The following is a 19,297-nucleotide window of genomic DNA, read 5'->3' on the forward strand; positions in this document are numbered from 1 at the left end:
CCTGAGTTCCACCAGTAGTAGATGGGCTGTACCTGAGTTCCACCAGTAGTAGATGGGCTGTACCTGAGTTCCACCAGTAGTAGATGGGCTGTACCTGAGTTCCACCAGTAGTAGATGGGCTGTACCTCAGTTCCACCAGTAGATGAGCTGTACCTGAATTCCACCAGTAGATGGGCTGTACCTGAGTTGCACCAGTAGATGAGCTGTACCTGAGTTCTACCAGTAGATGGGCTGTACTTGAGTTCCACCAGTAGTAGATGGGCTGTACCTGGGTTGCACCAGTAGTAGATGGGCTGAACCTGAGTTCCACCAGTAGTAGATGGGCTGAACCTGAGTTCCACCAGTAGTAGATGGGCTGAACCTGAGTTCCACCAGTAGTAGATGGGCTGAACCTGAGTTCTACCAGTAGTAGATGGGCTGAACCTGAGTTCCACCAGTAGTAGATGGGCTGAACCTGAGTTCCACCAGTAGTAGATGGGCTGAACCTGAGTTCCACCAGTAGTAGATGGGCTGAACCTGAGTTCCACCAGTAGTAGATGGGCTGAACCTGAGTTCCACCAGTAGTAGATGGGCTGAATCTGAGTTCCACCAGTAGTAGATGGGCTGAACCTGAGTTCCACCAGTAGTAGATGGGCTGAAGCTGAGTTCCACCAGTAGTAGATGGGCTGAACCTGAGTTCCACCAGTAGTAGATGGGCTGAACCTGAGTTCCACCAGTAGTAGATGGGCTGAACCTGAGTTCCACCAGTAGTAGATGGGCGGAACCTGAGTTCCACCAGTAGTAGATGGGCTGAACCTGAGTTCCACCAGTAGTAGATGGGCTGAACCTGAGTTCCACCAGTAGTAGATGGGCTGAACCTGAGTTCCACCAGTAGTAGATGGGCTGAACCTGAGTTCCACCAGTAGTAGATGGGCTGAACCTGAGTTCCACCAGTAGTAGATGGGCTGTACCTGAGTTCCACCAGTAGATGGGTTGTACCTGAGTTCCACCAGTAGATGGGTTGTACCTGAGTTCCACCAGTAGATGAGCTGTACCTGAGTTCCACCAGTAGCAGATGGGCTGTACCTGAGTTCCACCAGTAGTAGATGGGCTGTACCTGAGTTCCACCAGTAGTAGATGGGCTGTACCTGAGTTCCACCAGTAGTAGATGGGCTGTACCTGAGTTCCACCAGTAGTAGATGGGCTGTACCTGAGTTCCACCAGTAGTAGATGGGCTGTACCTTAGTTCTACCAGTAGATGGACTGTACCTGAGTTCCACCAGTAGTAGATGGGCTATACCTGAGTTCCACCAGTAGTAGATGGGCTGTACCTGAGTTCCACCAGTAGTAGATGGGCTGTACCTGAGTTCCACCAGTAGTAGATGGGCTGTACCTGAGTTCCCCCAGTAGTAGATGGGCTGTACCTGAGTTCCCCCAGTAGTAGATGGGCTGTACCTGAGTTCCACCAGTAGTAGATGGGCTGTACCTGAGTTCCACCAGTAGTAGATGGGCTGTACCTGAGTTCCACCAGTAGTAGATGGGCTGTACTTGAGTTCCACCAGTAGTAGATGGGCTGTACCTGGGTTGCACTAGTAGTAGATGGGCTGAACCTGAGTTCCACCAGTAGTAGATGGGCTGAACCTGAGTTCCACCAGTAGTAGATGGGCTGAACCTGAGTTCCACCAGTAGTAGATGGGCTGAACCTGAGTTCCACCAGTAGTAGATGGGCTGAACCTGAGTTCCACCAGTAGTAGATGGGCTGTACCTGAGTTCCACCAGTAGTAGATGGGCTGTACCTGAGTTCCACCAGTAGTAGATGGGCTGTACCTGAGTTCCACCAGTAGTAGATGGGCTGTACCTCAGTTCCACCAGTAGATGAGCTGTACCTGAATTCCACCAGTAGATGGGCTGTACCTGAGTTGCACCAGTAGATGAGCTGTACCTGAGTTCTACCAGTAGATGGGCTGTACTTGAGTTCCACCAGTAGTAGATGGGCTGTACCTGAGTTCCACCAGTAGTAGATGGGCTGTACCTCAGTTCCACCAGTAGATGAGCTGTACCTGAATTCCACCAGTAGATGGGCTGTACCTGAGTTGCACCAGTAGATGGGCTGAACCTGAGTTCCACCAGTAGTAGATGGGCTGAACCTGAGTTCCACCAGTAGTAGATGGGCTGAACCTGTGTTCCACCAGTAGTAGATGGGCTGAACCTGAGTTCCACCAGTAGTAGATGGGCTGTACCTGAGTTCCACCAGTAGTAGATGGGCTGTACCTGAGTCCCACCAGTAGTAGATGGGCTATACCTGAGTCCCACCAGTAGTAGATGGGCTATACCTGAGTCCCACCAGTAGTAGATGGGCTGTACCTGAGTTCCACCAGTAGATGGGTTGTACCTGAGTTCCACCAGTAGATGGGTTGTACCTGAGTTCCACCAGTAGTAGATGGGCTGTACCTGAGTTCCACCAGTAGTAGATGGGCTGTACCTGAGTTCCACCAGTAGTAGATGGGCTGTACCTGAGTCCCACCAGTAGTAGATGGGCTATACCTGAGTCCCACCAGTAGTAGATGGGCTGTACCTGAGTTCCACCAGTAGTAGATGGGCTGTACCTGAGTTTCACCAGTAGATGGGCTGTACCTGAGTTCCACCAGTAGATGGGCTGTACCTGAGTTCCACCAGTAGATGGGTTGTACCTGAGTTCCACCAGTAGATGAGCTGTACCTGAGTTCCACCAGTAGTAGATGGGCTGTACCTGAGTTCCACCAGTAGTAGATGGGCTGTACCTGAGTTCCACCAGTAGTAGATGGGCTGTACCTGAGTTCCACCAGTAGTAGATGGGCTGTACCTGAGTTCCACCAGTAGTAGATGGGCTGTACCTGAGTTCCACCAGTAGATGAGCTGTACCTGAATTCCACCAGTAGATGGGCTGTACCTGAGTTGCACCAGTAGATGAGCTGTACCTGAGTTCTACCAGTAGATGGGCTGTACTTGAGTTCCACCAGTAGTAGATGGGCTGTACCTGGGTTGCACCAGTAGTAGATGGGCTGAACCTGAGTTCCACCAGTAGTAGATGGGCTGAACCTGAGTTCCACCAGTAGTAGATGGGCTGAACCTGAGTTCCACCAGTAGTAGATGGGCTGAACCTGAGTTCTACCAGTAGTAGATGGGCTGAACCTGAGTTCCACCAGTAGTAGATGGGCTGAACCTGAGTTCCACCAGTAGTAGATGGGCTGAACCTGAGTTCCACCCGTAGTAGATGGGCTGAACCTGAGTTCCACCAGTAGTAGATGGGCTGAACCTGAGTTCCACCAGTAGTAGATGGGCTGAATCTGAGTTCCACCAGTAGTAGATGGGCTGAACCTGAGTTCCACCAGTAGTAGATGGGCTGAACCTGAGTTCCACCAGTAGTAGATGGGCTGAACCTGAGTTCCACCAGTAGTAGATGGGCTGAACCTGAGTTCCACCAGTAGTAGATGGGCTGAACCTGAGTTCCACCAGTAGTAGATGGGCGGAACCTGAGTTCCACCAGTAGTAGATGGGCTGAACCTGAGTTCCACCAGTAGTAGATGGACTGAACCTGAGTTCCACCAGTAGTAGATGGGCTGAACCTGAGTTCCACCAGTAGTAGATGGGCTGAACCTGAGTTCCACCAGTAGTAGATGGGCTGAACCTGAGTTCCACCAGTAGTAGATGGGCTGAACCTGAGTTCCACCAGTAGTAGATGGGCTGTACCTGAGTTCCACCAGTAGATGGGTTGTACCTGAGTTCCACCAGTAGATGGGTTGTACCTGAGTTCCACCAGTAGATGAGCTGTACCTGAGTTCCACCTGTAGTAGATGGGCTGTACCTGAGTTCCACCAGTAGTAGATGGGCTGTACCTGAGTTCCACCAGTAGTAGATGGGCTGTACCTGAGTTCCACCAGTAGTAGATGGGCTGTACCTGAGTTCCACCAGTAGTAGATGGGCTGTACCTGAGTTCCACCAGTAGTAGATGGGCTGTACCTTAGTTCTACCAGTAGATGGACTGTACCTGATTTCCACCAGTAGTAGATGGGCTATACCTGAGTTCCACCAGTAGTAGATGGGCTGTACCTGAGTTCCACCAGTAGTAGATGGGCTGTACCTGAGTTCCACCAGTAGTAGATGGGCTGTACCTGAGTTCCCCCAGTAGTAGATGGGCTGTACCTGAGTTCCCCCAGTAGTAGATGGGCTGTACCTGAGTTCCCCCAGTAGTAGATGGGCTGTACCTGAGTTCCACCAGTAGTAGATGGGCTGTACCTGAGTTCCACCAGTAGTAGATGGGCTGTACCTGAGTTCCACCAGTAGTAGATGGGCTGTACTTGAGTTCCACCAGTAGTAGATGGGCTGTACCTGGGTTGCACTAGTAGTAGATGGGCTGAACCTGAGTTCCACCAGTAGTAGATGGGCTGAACCTGAGTTCCACCAGTAGTAGATGGGCTGAACCTGAGTTCCACCAGTAGTAGATGGGCTGAACCTGAGTTCCACCAGTAGTAGATGGGCTGAACCTGAGTTCCACCAGTAGTAGATGGGCTGAACCTGAGTTCCACCAGTAGTAGATGGGCTGTACCTGAGTTCCACCAGTAGTAGATGGGCTGTACCTGAGTTCCACCAGTAGTAGATGGGCTGTACCTCAGTTCCACCAGTAGATGAGCTGTACCTGAATTCCACCAGTAGATGGGCTGTACCTGAGTTGCACCAGTAGATGAGCTGTACCTGAGTTCTACCAGTAGATGGGCTGTACTTTGGTTCCACCAGTAGTAGATGGGCTGTACCTGAGTTCCACCAGTAGTAGATGGGCTGTACCTCAGTTCCACCAGTAGATGAGCTGTACCTGAATTCCACCAGTAGATGGGCTGTACCTGAGTTGCACCAGTAGATGGGCTGAACCTGAGTTCCACCAGTAGTAGATGGGCTGAACCTGAGTTCCACCAGTAGTAGATGGGCTGAACCTGTGTTCCACCAGTAGTAGATGGGCTGAACCTGAGTTCCACCAGTAGTAGATGGGCTGAACCTGAGTTCCACCAGTAGTAGATGGGCTGTACCTGAGTCCCACCAGTAGTAGATGGGCTATACCTGAGTCCCACCAGTAGTAGATGGGCTATACCTGAGTCCCACCAGTAGTAGATGGGCTGTACCTGAGTTCCACCAGTAGATGGGTTTTACCTGAGTTCCACCAGTAGTAGATGGGTTGTACCTGAGTTCCACCAGTAGATGGGTTGTACCTGAGTTCCACCAGTAGATGGGTTGTACCTGAGTCCCACCAGTAGATGGGTTGTACCTGAGTTCCACCAGTAGATGGGTTGTACCTGAGTTCCACCAGTAGATGGGTTGTACCTGAGTTCCACCAGTAGATGGGTTGTACCTGAGTTCCACCAGTAGATGAGCTGTACCTGAGTTCCACCAGTAGTAGACGGGCTGTACCTGAGTTCCACCAGTAGTAGACGGGCTGTACCTGAGTTCCACCAGTAGTAGATGGGCTGTACCTGAGTTCCACCAGTAGTAGATGGGCTGTACCTGAGTTGCACCAGTAGATGAGCTGTACCTGAGTTCTACCAGTAGATGGGCTGTACTTTGGTTCCACCAGTAGTAGATGGGCTGTACCTGAGTTCCACCAGTAGTAGATGGGCTGTACCTCAGTTCCACCAGTAGATGAGCTGTACCTGAATTCCACCAGTAGATGGGCTGTACCTGAGTTGCACCAGTAGATGGGCTGAACCTGAGTTCCACCAGTAGTAGATGGGCTGAACCTGAGTTCCACCAGTAGTAGATGGGCTGAACCTGTGTTCCACCAGTAGTAGATGGGCTGAACCTGAGTTCCACCAGTAGTAGATGGGCTGAACCTGAGTTCCACCAGTAGTAGATGGGCTGTACCTGAGTCCCACCAGTAGTAGATGGGCTATACCTGAGTCCCACCAGTAGTAGATGGGCTATACCTGAGTCCCACCAGTAGTAGATGGGCTGTACCTGAGTTCCACCAGTAGATGGGTTGTACCTGAGTTCCACCAGTAGATGGGTTGTACCTGAGTTCCACCAGTAGTAGATGGGCTGTACCTGAGTTCCACCAGTAGTAGATGGGCTGTACCTGAGTTCCACCAGTAGTAGATGGGCTGTACCTGAGTTCCACCAGTAGTAGATGGGCTGTACCTGAGTTCCACCAGTAGTAGATGGGCTGTACCTGAGTTCCACCAGTAGTAGATGGGCTGTACCTTAGTTCTACCAGTAGATGGACTGTACCTGAGTTCCACCAGTAGTAGATGGGCTATACCTGAGTTCCACCAGTAGTAGATGGGCTGTACCTGAGTTCCACCAGTAGTAGATGGGCTGTACCTGAGTTCCACCAGTAGTAGATGGGCTGTACCTGAGTTCCCCCAGTAGTAGATGGGCTGTACCTGAGTTCCCCCAGTAGTAGATGGGCTGTACCTGAGTTCCCCCAGTAGTAGATGGGCTGTACCTGAGTTCCACCAGTAGTAGATGGGCTGTACCTGAGTTCCACCAGTAGTAGATGGGCTGTACCTGAGTTCCACCAGTAGTAGATGGGCTGTACTTGAGTTCCACCAGTAGTAGATGGGCTGTACCTGGGTTGCACTAGTAGTAGATGGGCTGAACCTGAGTTCCACCAGTAGTAGATGGGCTGAACCTGAGTTCCACCAGTAGTAGATGGGCTGAACCTGAGTTCCACCAGTAGTAGATGGGCTGAACCTGAGTTCCACCAGTAGTAGATGGGCTGAACCTGAGTTCCACCAGTAGTAGATGGGCTGAACCTGAGTTCCACCAGTAGTAGATGGGCTGTACCTGAGTTCCACCAGTAGTAGATGGGCTGTACCTGAGTTCCACCAGTAGATGAGCTGTACCTGAATTCCACCAGTAGATGGGCTGTACCTGAGTTGCACCAGTAGATGAGCTGTACCTGAGTTCTACCAGTAGATGGGCTGTACTTTGGTTCCACCAGTAGTAGATGGGCTGTACCTGAGTTCCACCAGTAGTAGATGGGCTGTACCTCAGTTCCACCAGTAGATGAGCTGTACCTGAATTCCACCAGTAGATGGGCTGTACCTGAGTTGCACCAGTAGATGGGCTGAACCTGAGTTCCACCAGTAGTAGATGGGCTGAACCTGAGTTCCACCAGTAGTAGATGGGCTGAACCTGTGTTCCACCAGTAGTAGATGGGCTGAACCTGAGTTCCACCAGTAGTAGATGGGCTGAACCTGAGTTCCACCAGTAGTAGATGGGCTGTACCTGAGTCCCACCAGTAGTAGATGGGCTATACCTGAGTCCCACCAGTAGTAGATGGGCTATACCTGAGTCCCACCAGTAGTAGATGGGCTGTACCTGAGTTCCACCAGTAGATGGGTTTTACCTGAGTTCCACCAGTAGTAGATGGGTTGTACCTGATTTCCACCAGTAGATGGGTTGTACCTGAGTTCCACCAGTAGATGGGTTGTACCTGAGTCCCACCAGTAGATGGGTTGTACCTGAGTTCCACCAGTAGATGGGTTGTACCTGAGTTCCACCAGTAGATGGGTTGTACCTGAGTTCCACCAGTAGATGGGTTGTACCTGAGTTCCACCAGTAGATGGGTTGTACCTGAGTTCCACCAGTAGATGAGCTGTACCTGAGTTCCACCAGTAGTAGACGGGCTGTACCTGAGTTCCACCAGTAGTAGACGGGCTGTACCTGAGTTCCACCAGTAGTAGATGGGCTGTACCTGAGTTCCACCAGTAGTAGATGGGCTGTACCTGAGTTCCCCCAGTAGTAGATGGGCTGTACCTGAGTTCCCCCAGTAGTAGATGGGCTGTACCTGAGTTCCCCCAGTAGTAGATGGGCTGTACCTGAGTTTCACCAGTAGTAGATGGGCTGTACCTGAGTTCCACCAGTAGCAGATGGGCTGTACCTGAGTTCCACCAGTAGTAGATGGACTGTACCTGAGTTCCACCAGTAGTAGATGGGCTGTACCTGAGTTCCACCAGTAGTAGATGGGCTGTACCTCAGTTCCACCAGTAGATGAGCTGTACCTGAATTCCACCAGTAGATGGGCTGTACCTGAGTTGCACCAGTAGATGAGCTGTACCTGAGTTCTACCAGTAGATGGGCTGTACTTTGGTTCCACCAGTAGTAGATGGGCTGTACCTGAGTTCCACCAGTAGTAGATGGGCTGTACCTCAGTTCCACCAGTAGATGAGCTGTACCTGAATTCCACCAGTAGATGGGCTGTACCTGAGTTGCACCAGTAGATGGGCTGAACCTGAGTTCCACCAGTAGTAGATGGGCTGAACCTGAGTTCCACCAGTAGTAGATGGGCTGAACCTGTGTTCCACCAGTAGTAGATGGGCTGAACCTGAGTTCCACCAGTAGTAGATGGGCTGAACCTGAGTTCCACCAGTAGTAGATGGGCTGTACCTGAGTCCCACCAGTAGTAGATGGGCTATACCTGAGTCCCACCAGTAGTAGATGGGCTATACCTGAGTCCCACCAGTAGTAGATGGGCTGTACCTGAGTTCCACCAGTAGATGGGTTGTACCTGAGTTCCACCAGTAGATGGGTTGTACCTCAGTTCCACCAGTAGTAGATGGGCTGTACCTGAGTTCCACCAGTAGTAGATGGGCTGTACCTGAGTTCCACCAGTAGTAGATGGGCTGTACCTGAGTCCCACCAGTAGTAGATGGGCTATACCTGAGTCCCACCAGTAGTAGATGGGCTGTACCTGAGTCCCACCAGTAGTAGATGGGCTGTACCTGAGTTCCACCAGTAGATGGGCTGTACCTGAGTTCCACCAGTAGATGGGCTGTACCTGAGTTCCACCAGTAGATGGGCTGTACCTGAGTTCCACCAGTAGATGGGTTGTACCTGAGTTCCACCAGTAGATTAGCTGTACCTGAGTTCCACCAGTAGTAGATGGGCTGAACCTGAGTTCTACCAGTAGTAGATGGGCTGAACCTGAGTTCCACCAGTAGTAGATGGGCTGAACCTGAGTTCCACCAGTAGTAGATGGGCTGAACCTGAGTTCCACCCGTAGTAGATGGGCTGAACCTGAGTTCCACCAGTAGTAGATGGGCTGAACCTGAGTTCCACCAGTAGTAGATGGGCGGAACCTGAGTTCCACCAGTAGTAGATGGGCTGAACCTGAGTTCCACCAGTAGTAGATGGACTGAACCTGAGTTCCACCAGTAGTAGATGGGCTGAACCTGAGTTCCACCAGTAGTAGATGGGCTGAACCTGAGTTCCACCAGTAGTAGATGGGCTGAACCTGAGTTCCACCAGTAGTAGATGGGCTGAACCTGAGTTCCACCAGTAGATGGGTTGTACCTGAGTTCCACCAGTAGATGGGTTGTACCTGAGTTCCACCAGTAGATGAGCTGTACCTGAGTTCCACCTGTAGTAGATGGGCTGTACCTGAGTTCCACCAGTAGTAGATGGGCTGTACCTGAGTTCCACCAGTAGTAGATGGGCTGTACCTGAGTTCCACCAGTAGTAGATGGGCTGTACCTGAGTTCCACCAGTAGTAGATGGGCTGTACCTGAGTTCCACCAGTAGTAGATGGGCTGTACCTTAGTTCTACCAGTAGATGGACTGTACCTGAGTTCCACCAGTAGTAGATGGGCTATACCTGAGTTCCACCAGTAGTAGATGGGCTGTACCTGAGTTCCACCAGTAGTAGATGGGCTGTACCTGAGTTCCACCAGTAGTAGATGGGCTGTACCTGAGTTCCCCCAGTAGTAGATGGGCTGTACCTGAGTTCCCCCAGTAGTAGATGGGCTGTACCTGAGTTCCCCCAGTAGTAGATGGGCTGTACCTGAGTTCCACCAGTAGTAGATGGGCTGTACCTGAGTTCCACCAGTAGTAGATGGGCTGTACCTGAGTTCCACCAGTAGTAGATGGGCTGTACTTGAGTTCCACCAGTAGTAGATGGGCTGTACCTGGGTTGCACTAGTAGTAGATGGGCTGAACCTGAGTTCCACCAGTAGTAGATGGGCTGAACCTGAGTTCCACCAGTAGTAGATGGGCTGAACCTGAGTTCCACCAGTAGTAGATGGGCTGAACCTGAGTTCCACCAGTAGTAGATGGGCTGAACCTGAGTTCCACCAGTAGTAGATGGGCTGAACCTGAGTTCCACCAGTAGTAGATGGGCTGTACCTGAGTTCCACCAGTAGTAGATGGGCTGTACCTGAGTTCCACCAGTAGTAGATGGGCTGTACCTCAGTTCCACCAGTAGATGAGCTGTACCTGAATTCCACCAGTAGATGGGCTGTACCTGAGTTGCACCAGTAGATGAGCTGTACCTGAGTTCTACCAGTAGATGGGCTGTACTTTGGTTCCACCAGTAGTAGATGGGCTGTACCTGAGTTCCACCAGTAGTAGATGGGCTGTACCTCAGTTCCACCAGTAGATGAGCTGTACCTGAATTCCACCAGTAGATGGGCTGTACCTGAGTTGCACCAGTAGATGGGCTGAACCTGAGTTCCACCAGTAGTAGATGGGCTGAACCTGAGTTCCACCAGTAGTAGATGGGCTGAACCTGTGTTCCACCAGTAGTAGATGGGCTGAACCTGAGTTCCACCAGTAGTAGATGGGCTGAACCTGAGTTCCACCAGTACTAGATGGGCTGTACCTGAGTCCCACCAGTAGTAGATGGGCTATACCTGAGTCCCACCAGTAGTAGATGGGCTATACCTGAGTCCCACCAGTAGTAGATGGGCTGTACCTGAGTTCCACCAGTAGATGGGTTGTACCTGAGTTCCACCAGTAGATGGGTTGTACCTGAGTTCCACCAGTAGTAGATGGGCTGTACCTGAGTTCCACCAGTAGTAGATGGGCTGTACCTGAGTTCCACCAGTAGTAGATGGGCTGTACCTGAGTCCCACCAGTAGTAGATGGGCTATACCTGAGTCCCACCAGTAGTAGATGGGCTGTACCTGAGTCCCACCAGTAGTAGATGGGCTGAACCTGAGTTCCACCAGTAGTAGATGGGCTGAACCTGTGTTCCACCAGTAGTAGATGGGCTGAACCTGAGTTCCACCAGTAGTAGATGGGCTGAACCTGAGTTCCACCAGTACTAGATGGGCTGTACCTGAGTTCCACCAGTAGTAGATGGGCTGTACCTCAGTTCCACCAGTAGATGAGCTGTACCTGAATTCCACCAGTAGATGGGCTGTACCTGAGTTGCACCAGTAGATGAGCTGTACCTGAGTTCTACCAGTAGATGGGCTGTACTTGAGTTCCACCAGTAGTAGATGGGCTGTACCTGGGTTCCACCAGTAGTAGATGGGCTGAACCTGAGTTCCACCAGTAGTAGATGGGCTGAACCTGAGTTCCACCAGTAGTAGATGGGCTGAACCTGAGTTCCACCAGTAGTAGATGGGCTGAACCTGAGTTCCACCAGTAGTAGATGGGCTGAACCTGAGTTCCACCAGTAGATGGGTTGTACCTGAGTTCCACCAGTAGATGGGCTGTACCTGAGTTCCACCAGTAGATGGGCTGTACCTGAGTTCCACCAGTAGATGGGTTGTACCTGAGTTCCACCAGTAGATTAGCTGTACCTGAGTTCCACCAGTAGTAGATGGGCTGTACCTGAGTTCCACCAGTAGTAGATGGGCTGTACCTGAGTTCCACCAGTAGTAGATGGGCTGTACCTGAGTTCCACCAGTAGTAGATGGGCTGTACCTGAGTTCCACCAGTAGTAGATGGGCTGTACCTCAGTTCCACCAGTAGATGAGCTGTACCTGAATTCCACCAGTAGATGGGCTGTACCTGAGTTGCACCAGTAGATGAGCTGTACCTGAGTTCTACCAGTAGATGGGCTGTACTTGAGTTCCACCAGTAGTAGATGGGCTGTACCTGGGTTCCACCAGTAGTAGATGGGCTGAACCTGAGTTCCACCAGTAGTAGATGGGCTGAACCTGAGTTCCACCAGTAGTAGATGGGCTGAACCTGAGTTCCACCAGTAGTAGATGGGCTGAACCTGAGTTCCACCAGTAGTAGATGGGCTGAACCTGAGTTCCACCAGTAGATGGGTTGTACCTGAGTTCCACCAGTAGATGGGTTGTACCTGAGTTCCACCAGTAGATGAGCTGTTCCTGAGTTCCACCAGTAGATGAGCTGTACCTGAGTTCCACCAGTAGTAGATGGGCTGTACCTGAGTTCCACCAGTAGTAGATGGGCTGTACCTGAGTTCCACCAGTAGTAGATGGGCTGTACCTGAGTTCCACCAGTAGTAGATGGGCTGTACCTGAGTTCCACCAGTAGTAGATGGGCTGTACATGAGTTCCACCAGTAGTAGATGGGCTGTACCTGAGTTCTACCAGTAGATGGACTGTACCTGAGTTCCACCAGTAGTAGATGGGCTGTACCTGAGTTCCACCAGTAGTAGATGGGCTGTACCTGAGTTCCACCAGTAGTAGATGGGCTGTACCTGAGTTCCACCAGTAGTAGATGGGCTGTACCTGAGTTGCACCAGTAGATGAGCTGTACCTGAGTTCTACCAGTAGATGGGCTGTACTTTGGTTCCACCAGTAGTAGATGGGCTGTACCTGAGTTCCACCAGTAGTAGATGGGCTGTACCTCAGTTCCACCAGTAGATGAGCTGTACCTGAATTCCACCAGTAGATGGGCTGTACCTGAGTTGCACCAGTAGATGGGCTGAACCTGAGTTCCACCAGTAGTAGATGGGCTGAACCTGAGTTCCACCAGTAGTAGATGGGCTGAACCTGTGTTCCACCAGTAGTAGATGGGCTGAACCTGAGTTCCACCAGTAGTAGATGGGCTGAACCTGAGTTCCACCAGTAGTAGATGGGCTGTACCTGAGTCCCACCAGTAGTAGATGGGCTATACCTGAGTCCCACCAGTAGTAGATGGGCTATACCTGAGTCCCACCAGTAGTAGATGGGCTGTACCTGAGTTCCACCAGTAGATGGGTTGTACCTGAGTTCCACCAGTAGATGGGTTGTACCTGAGTTCCACCAGTAGTAGATGGGCTGTACCTGAGTTCCACCAGTAGTAGATGGGCTGTACCTGAGTTCCACCAGTAGTAGATGGGCTGTACCTGAGTTCCACCAGTAGTAGATGGGCTGTACCTGAGTTCCACCAGTAGTAGATGGGCTGTACCTGAGTTCCACCAGTAGTAGATGGGCTGTACCTTAGTTCTACCAGTAGATGGACTGTACCTGAGTTCCACCAGTAGTAGATGGGCTATACCTGAGTTCCACCAGTAGTAGATGGGCTGTACCTGAGTTCCACCAGTAGTAGATGGGCTGTACCTGAGTTCCACCAGTAGTAGATGGGCTGTACCTGAGTTCCCCCAGTAGTAGATGGGCTGTACCTGAGTTCCCCCAGTAGTAGATGGGCTGTACCTGAGTTCCCCCAGTAGTAGATGGGCTGTACCTGAGTTCCACCAGTAGTAGATGGGCTGTACCTGAGTTCCACCAGTAGTAGATGGGCTGTACCTGAGTTCCACCAGTAGTAGATGGGCTGTACTTGAGTTCCACCAGTAGTAGATGGGCTGTACCTGGGTTGCACTAGTAGTAGATGGGCTGAACCTGAGTTCCACCAGTAGTAGATGGGCTGAACCTGAGTTCCACCAGTAGTAGATGGGCTGAACCTGAGTTCCACCAGTAGTAGATGGGCTGAACCTGAGTTCCACCAGTAGTAGATGGGCTGAACCTGAGTTCCACCAGTAGTAGATGGGCTGAACCTGAGTTCCACCAGTAGTAGATGGGCTGTACCTGAGTTCCACCAGTAGTAGATGGGCTGTACCTGAGTTCCACCAGTAGATGAGCTGTACCTGAATTCCACCAGTAGATGGGCTGTACCTGAGTTGCACCAGTAGATGAGCTGTACCTGAGTTCTACCAGTAGATGGGCTGTACTTTGGTTCCACCAGTAGTAGATGGGCTGTACCTGAGTTCCACCAGTAGTAGATGGGCTGTACCTCAGTTCCACCAGTAGATGAGCTGTACCTGAATTCCACCAGTAGATGGGCTGTACCTGAGTTGCACCAGTAGATGGGCTGAACCTGAGTTCCACCAGTAGTAGATGGGCTGAACCTGAGTTCCACCAGTAGTAGATGGGCTGAACCTGTGTTCCACCAGTAGTAGATGGGCTGAACCTGAGTTCCACCAGTAGTAGATGGGCTGAACCTGAGTTCCACCAGTAGTAGATGGGCTGTACCTGAGTCCCACCAGTAGTAGATGGGCTATACCTGAGTCCCACCAGTAGTAGATGGGCTATACCTGAGTCCCACCAGTAGTAGATGGGCTGTACCTGAGTTCCACCAGTAGATGGGTTTTACCTGAGTTCCACCAGTAGTAGATGGGTTGTACCTGAGTTCCACCAGTAGATGGGTTGTACCTGAGTTCCACCAGTAGATGGGTTGTACCTGAGTCCCACCAGTAGATGGGTTGTACCTGAGTTCCACCAGTAGATGGGTTGTACCTGAGTTCCACCAGTAGATGGGTTGTACCTGAGTTCCACCAGTAGATGGGTTGTACCTGAGTTCCACCAGTAGATGGGTTGTACCTGAGTTCCACCAGTAGATGAGCTGTACCTGAGTTCCACCAGTAGTAGACGGGCTGTACCTGAGTTCCACCAGTAGTAGACGGGCTGTACCTGAGTTCCACCAGTAGTAGATGGGCTGTACCTGAGTTCCACCAGTAGTAGATGGGCTGTACCTGAGTTCCCCCAGTAGTAGATGGGCTGTACCTGAGTTCCCCCAGTAGTAGATGGGCTGTACCTGAGTTCCCCCAGTAGTAGATGGGCTGTACCTGAGTTTCACCAGTAGTAGATGGGCTGTACCTGAGTTCCACCAGTAGCAGATGGGCTGTACCTGAGTTCCACCAGTAGTAGATGGACTGTACCTGAGTTCCACCAGTAGTAGATGGGCTGTACCTGAGTTCCACCAGTAGTAGATGGGCTGTACCTCAGTTCCACCAGTAGATGAGCTGTACCTGAATTCCACCAGTAGATGGGCTGTACCTGAGTTGCACCAGTAGATGAGCTGTACCTGAGTTCTACCAGTAGATGGGCTGTACTTTGGTTCCACCAGTAGTAGATGGGCTGTACCTGAGTTCCACCAGTAGTAGATGGGCTGTACCTCAGTTCCACCAGTAGATGAGCTGTACCTGAATTCCACCAGTAGATGGGCTGTACCTGAGTTGCACCAGTAGATGGGCTGAACCTGAGTTCCACCAGTAGTAGATGGGCTGAACCTGAGTTCCACCAGTAGTAGATGGGCTGAACCTGTGTTCCACCAGTAGTAGATGGGCTGAACCTGAGTTCCACCAGTAGTAGATGGGCTGAACCTGAGTTCCACCAGTAGTAGATGGGCTGTACCTGAGTCCCACCAGTAGTAGATGGGCTATACCTGAGTCCCACCAGTAGTAGATGGGCTATACCTGAGTCCCACCAGTAGTAGATGGGCTGTACCTGAGTTCCACCAGTAGATGGGTTGTACCTGAGTTCCACCAGTAGATGGGTTGTACCTGAGTTCCACCAGTAGTAGATGGGCTGTACCTGAGTTCCACCAGTAGTAGATGGGCTGTACCTGAGTTCCACCAGTAGTAGATGGGCTGTACCTGAGTCCCACCAGTAGTAGATGGGCTATACCTGAGTCCCACCAGTAGTAGATGGGCTGTACCTGAGTCCCACCAGTAGTAGATGGGCTGTACCTGAGTTCCACCAGTAGATGGGCTGTACCTGAGTTCCACCAGTAGATGGGCTGTACCTGAGTTCCACCAGTAGATGGGCTGTACCTGAGTTCCACCAGTAGATGGGTTGTACCTGAGTTCCACCAGTAGATTAGCTGTACCTGAGTTCCACCAGTAGTAGATGGGCTGAACCTGAGTTCTACCAGTAGTAGATGGGCTGAACCTGAGTTCCACCAGTAGTAGATGGGCTGAACCTGAGTTCCACCAGTAGTAGATGGGCTGAACCTGAGTTCCACCCGTAGTAGATGGGCTGAACCTGAGTTCCACCAGTAGTAGATGGGCTGAACCTGAGTTCCACCAGTAGTAGATGGGCGGAACCTGAGTTCCACCAGTAGTAGATGGGCTGAACCTGAGTTCCACCAGTAGTAGATGGACTGAACCTGAGTTCCACCAGTAGTAGATGGGCTGAACCTGAGTTCCACCAGTAGTAGATGGGCTGAACCTGAGTTCCACCAGTAGTAGATGGGCTGAACCTGAGTTCCACCAGTAGTAGATGGGCTGAACCTGAGTTCCACCAGTAGATGGGTTGTACCTGAGTTCCACCAGTAGATGGGTTGTACCTGAGTTCCACCAGTAGATGAGCTGTACCTGAGTTCCACCTGTAGTAGATGGGCTGTACCTGAGTTCCACCAGTAGTAGATGGGCTGTACCTGAGTTCCACCAGTAGTAGATGGGCTGTACCTGAGTTCCACCAGTAGTAGATGGGCTGTACCTGAGTTCCACCAGTAGTAGATGGGCTGTACCTGAGTTCCACCAGTAGTAGATGGGCTGTACCTTAGTTCTACCAGTAGATGGACTGTACCTGAGTTCCACCAGTAGTAGATGGGCTATACCTGAGTTCCACCAGTAGTAGATGGGCTGTACCTGAGTTCCACCAGTAGTAGATGGGCTGTACCTGAGTTCCACCAGTAGTAGATGGGCTGTACCTGAGTTCCCCCAGTAGTAGATGGGCTGTACCTGAGTTCCCCCAGTAGTAGATGGGCTGTACCTGAGTTCCCCCAGTAGTAGATGGGCTGTACCTGAGTTCCACCAGTAGTAGATGGGCTGTACCTGAGTTCCACCAGTAGTAGATGGGCTGTACCTGAGTTCCACCAGTAGTAGATGGGCTGTACTTGAGTTCCACCAGTAGTAGATGGGCTGTACCTGGGTTGCACTAGTAGTAGATGGGCTGAACCTGAGTTCCACCAGTAGTAGATGGGCTGAACCTGAGTTCCACCAGTAGTAGATGGGCTGAACCTGAGTTCCACCAGTAGTAGATGGGCTGAACCTGAGTTCCACCAGTAGTAGATGGGCTGAACCTGAGTTCCACCAGTAGTAGATGGGCTGAACCTGAGTTCCACCAGTAGTAGATGGGCTGTACCTGAGTTCCACCAGTAGTAGATGGGCTGTACCTGAGTTCCACCAGTAGTAGATGGGCTGTACCTCAGTTCCACCAGTAGATGAGCTGTACCTGAATTCCACCAGTAGATGGGCTGTACCTGAGTTGCACCAGTAGATGAGCTGTACCTGAGTTCTACCAGTAGATGGGCTGTACTTTGGTTCCACCAGTAGTAGATGGGCTGTACCTGAGTTCCACCAGTAGTAGATGGGCTGTACCTCAGTTCCACCAGTAGATGAGCTGTACCTGAATTCCACCAGTAGATGGGCTGTACCTGAGTTGCACCAGTAGATGGGCTGAACCTGAGTTCCACCAGTAGTAGATGGGCTGAACCTGAGTTCCACCAGTAGTAGATGGGCTGAACCTGTGTTCCACCAGTAGTAGATGGGCTGAACCTGAGTTCCACCAGTAGTAGATGGGCTGAACCTGAGTTCCACCAGTACTAGATGGGCTGTACCTGAGTCCCACCAGTAGTAGATGGGCTATACCTGAGTCCCACCAGTAGTAGATGGGCTATACCTGAGTCCCACCAGTAGTAGATGGGCTGTACCTGAGTTCCACCAGTAGATGGGTTGTACCTGAGTTCCACCAGTAGATGGGTTGTACCTGAGTTCCACCAGTAGTAGATGGGCTGTACCTGAGTTCCACCAGTAGTAGATGGGCTGTACCTGAGTTCCACCAGTAGTAGATGGGCTGTACCTGAGTCCCACCAGTAGTAGATGGGCTATACCTGAGTCCCACCAGTAGTAGATGGGCTGTACCTGAGTCCCACCAGTAGTAGATGGGCTGAACCTGAGTTCCACCAGTAGTAGATGGGCTGAACCTGTGTTCCACCAGTAGTAGATGGGCTGAACCTGAGTTCCACCAGTAGTAGATGGGCTGAACCTGAGTTCCACCAGTACTAGATGGGCTGTACCTGAGTTCCACCAGTAGTAGATGGGCTGTACCTCAGTTCCACCAGTAGATGAGCTGTACCTGAATTCCACCAGTAGATGGGCTGTACCTGAGTTGCACCAGTAGATGAGCTGTACCTGAGTTCTACCAGTAGATGGGCTGTACTTGAGTTCCACCAGTAGTAGATGGGCTGTACCTGGGTTCCACCAGTAGTAGATGGGCTGAACCTGAGTTCCACCAGTAGTAGATGGGCTGAACCTGAGTTCCACCAGTAGTAGATGGGCTGAACCTGAGTTCCACCAGTAGTAGATGGGCTGAACCTGAGTTCCACCAGTAGTAGATGGGCTGAACCTGAGTTCCACCAGTAGATGGGTTGTACCTGAGTTCCACCAGTAGATGGGCTGTACCTGAGTTCCACCAGTAGATGGGCTGTACCTGAGTTCCACCAGTAGATGGGTTGTACCTGAGTTCCACCAGTAGATTAGCTGTACCTGAGTTCCACCAGTAGTAGATGGGCTGTACCTGAGTTCCACCAGTAGTAGATGGGCTGTACCTGAGTTCCACCAGTAGTAGATGGGCTGTACCTGAGTTCCACCAGTAGTAGATGGGCTGTACCTGAGTTCCACCAGTAGTAGATGGGCTGTACCTCAGTTCCACCAGTAGATGAGCTGTACCTGAATTCCACCAGTAGATGGGCTGTACCTGAGTTGCACCAGTAGATGAGCTGTACCTGAGTTCTACCAGTAGATGGGCTGTACTTGAGTTCCACCAGTAGTAGATGGGCTGTACCTGGGTTCCACCAGTAGTAGATGGGCTGAACCTGAGTTCCACCAGTAGTAGATGGGCTGAACCTGAGTTCCACCAGTAGTAGATGGGCTGAACCTGAGTTCCACCAGTAGTAGATGGGCTGAACCTGAGTTCCACCAGTAGTAGATGGGCTGAACCTGAGTTCCACCAGTAGATGGGTTGTACCTGAGTTCCACCAGTAGATGGGTTGTACCTGAGTTCCACCAGTAGATGAGCTGTTCCTGAGTTCCACCAGTAGATGAGCTGTACCTGAGTTCCACCAGTAGTAGATGGGCTGTACCTGAGTTCCACCAGTAGTAGATGGGCTGTACCTGAGTTCCACCAGTAGTAGATGGGCTGTACCTGAGTTCCACCAGTAGTAGATGGGCTGTACCTGAGTTCCACCAGTAGTAGATGGGCTGTACATGAGTTCCACCAGTAGTAGATGGGCTGTACCTGAGTTCTACCAGTAGATGGACTGTACCTGAGTTCCACCAGTAGTAGATGGGCTGTACCTGAGTTCCACCAGTAGTAGATGGGCTGTACCT

At 51.3% G+C, this 19,297-nt stretch overlaps 1 protein-coding gene across 1 annotated transcript in view; it reads left to right on the forward strand.

Annotated features, from left to right (window-relative positions):
• Positions 1-19,297, forward strand: part of TTC21A (tetratricopeptide repeat domain 21A) — a 178,035-nt gene that overhangs the window by 77,607 nt on the left and 81,131 nt on the right. The gene's annotated exons all lie outside the window — the stretch shown is intronic.

The sequence above is a fragment of the Eleutherodactylus coqui genome, chromosome 12, assembly GCF_035609145.1.
Source record: "Eleutherodactylus coqui strain aEleCoq1 chromosome 12, aEleCoq1.hap1, whole genome shotgun sequence".
Lineage (NCBI taxonomy): Eukaryota > Metazoa > Chordata > Amphibia > Anura > Eleutherodactylidae > Eleutherodactylus > Eleutherodactylus coqui.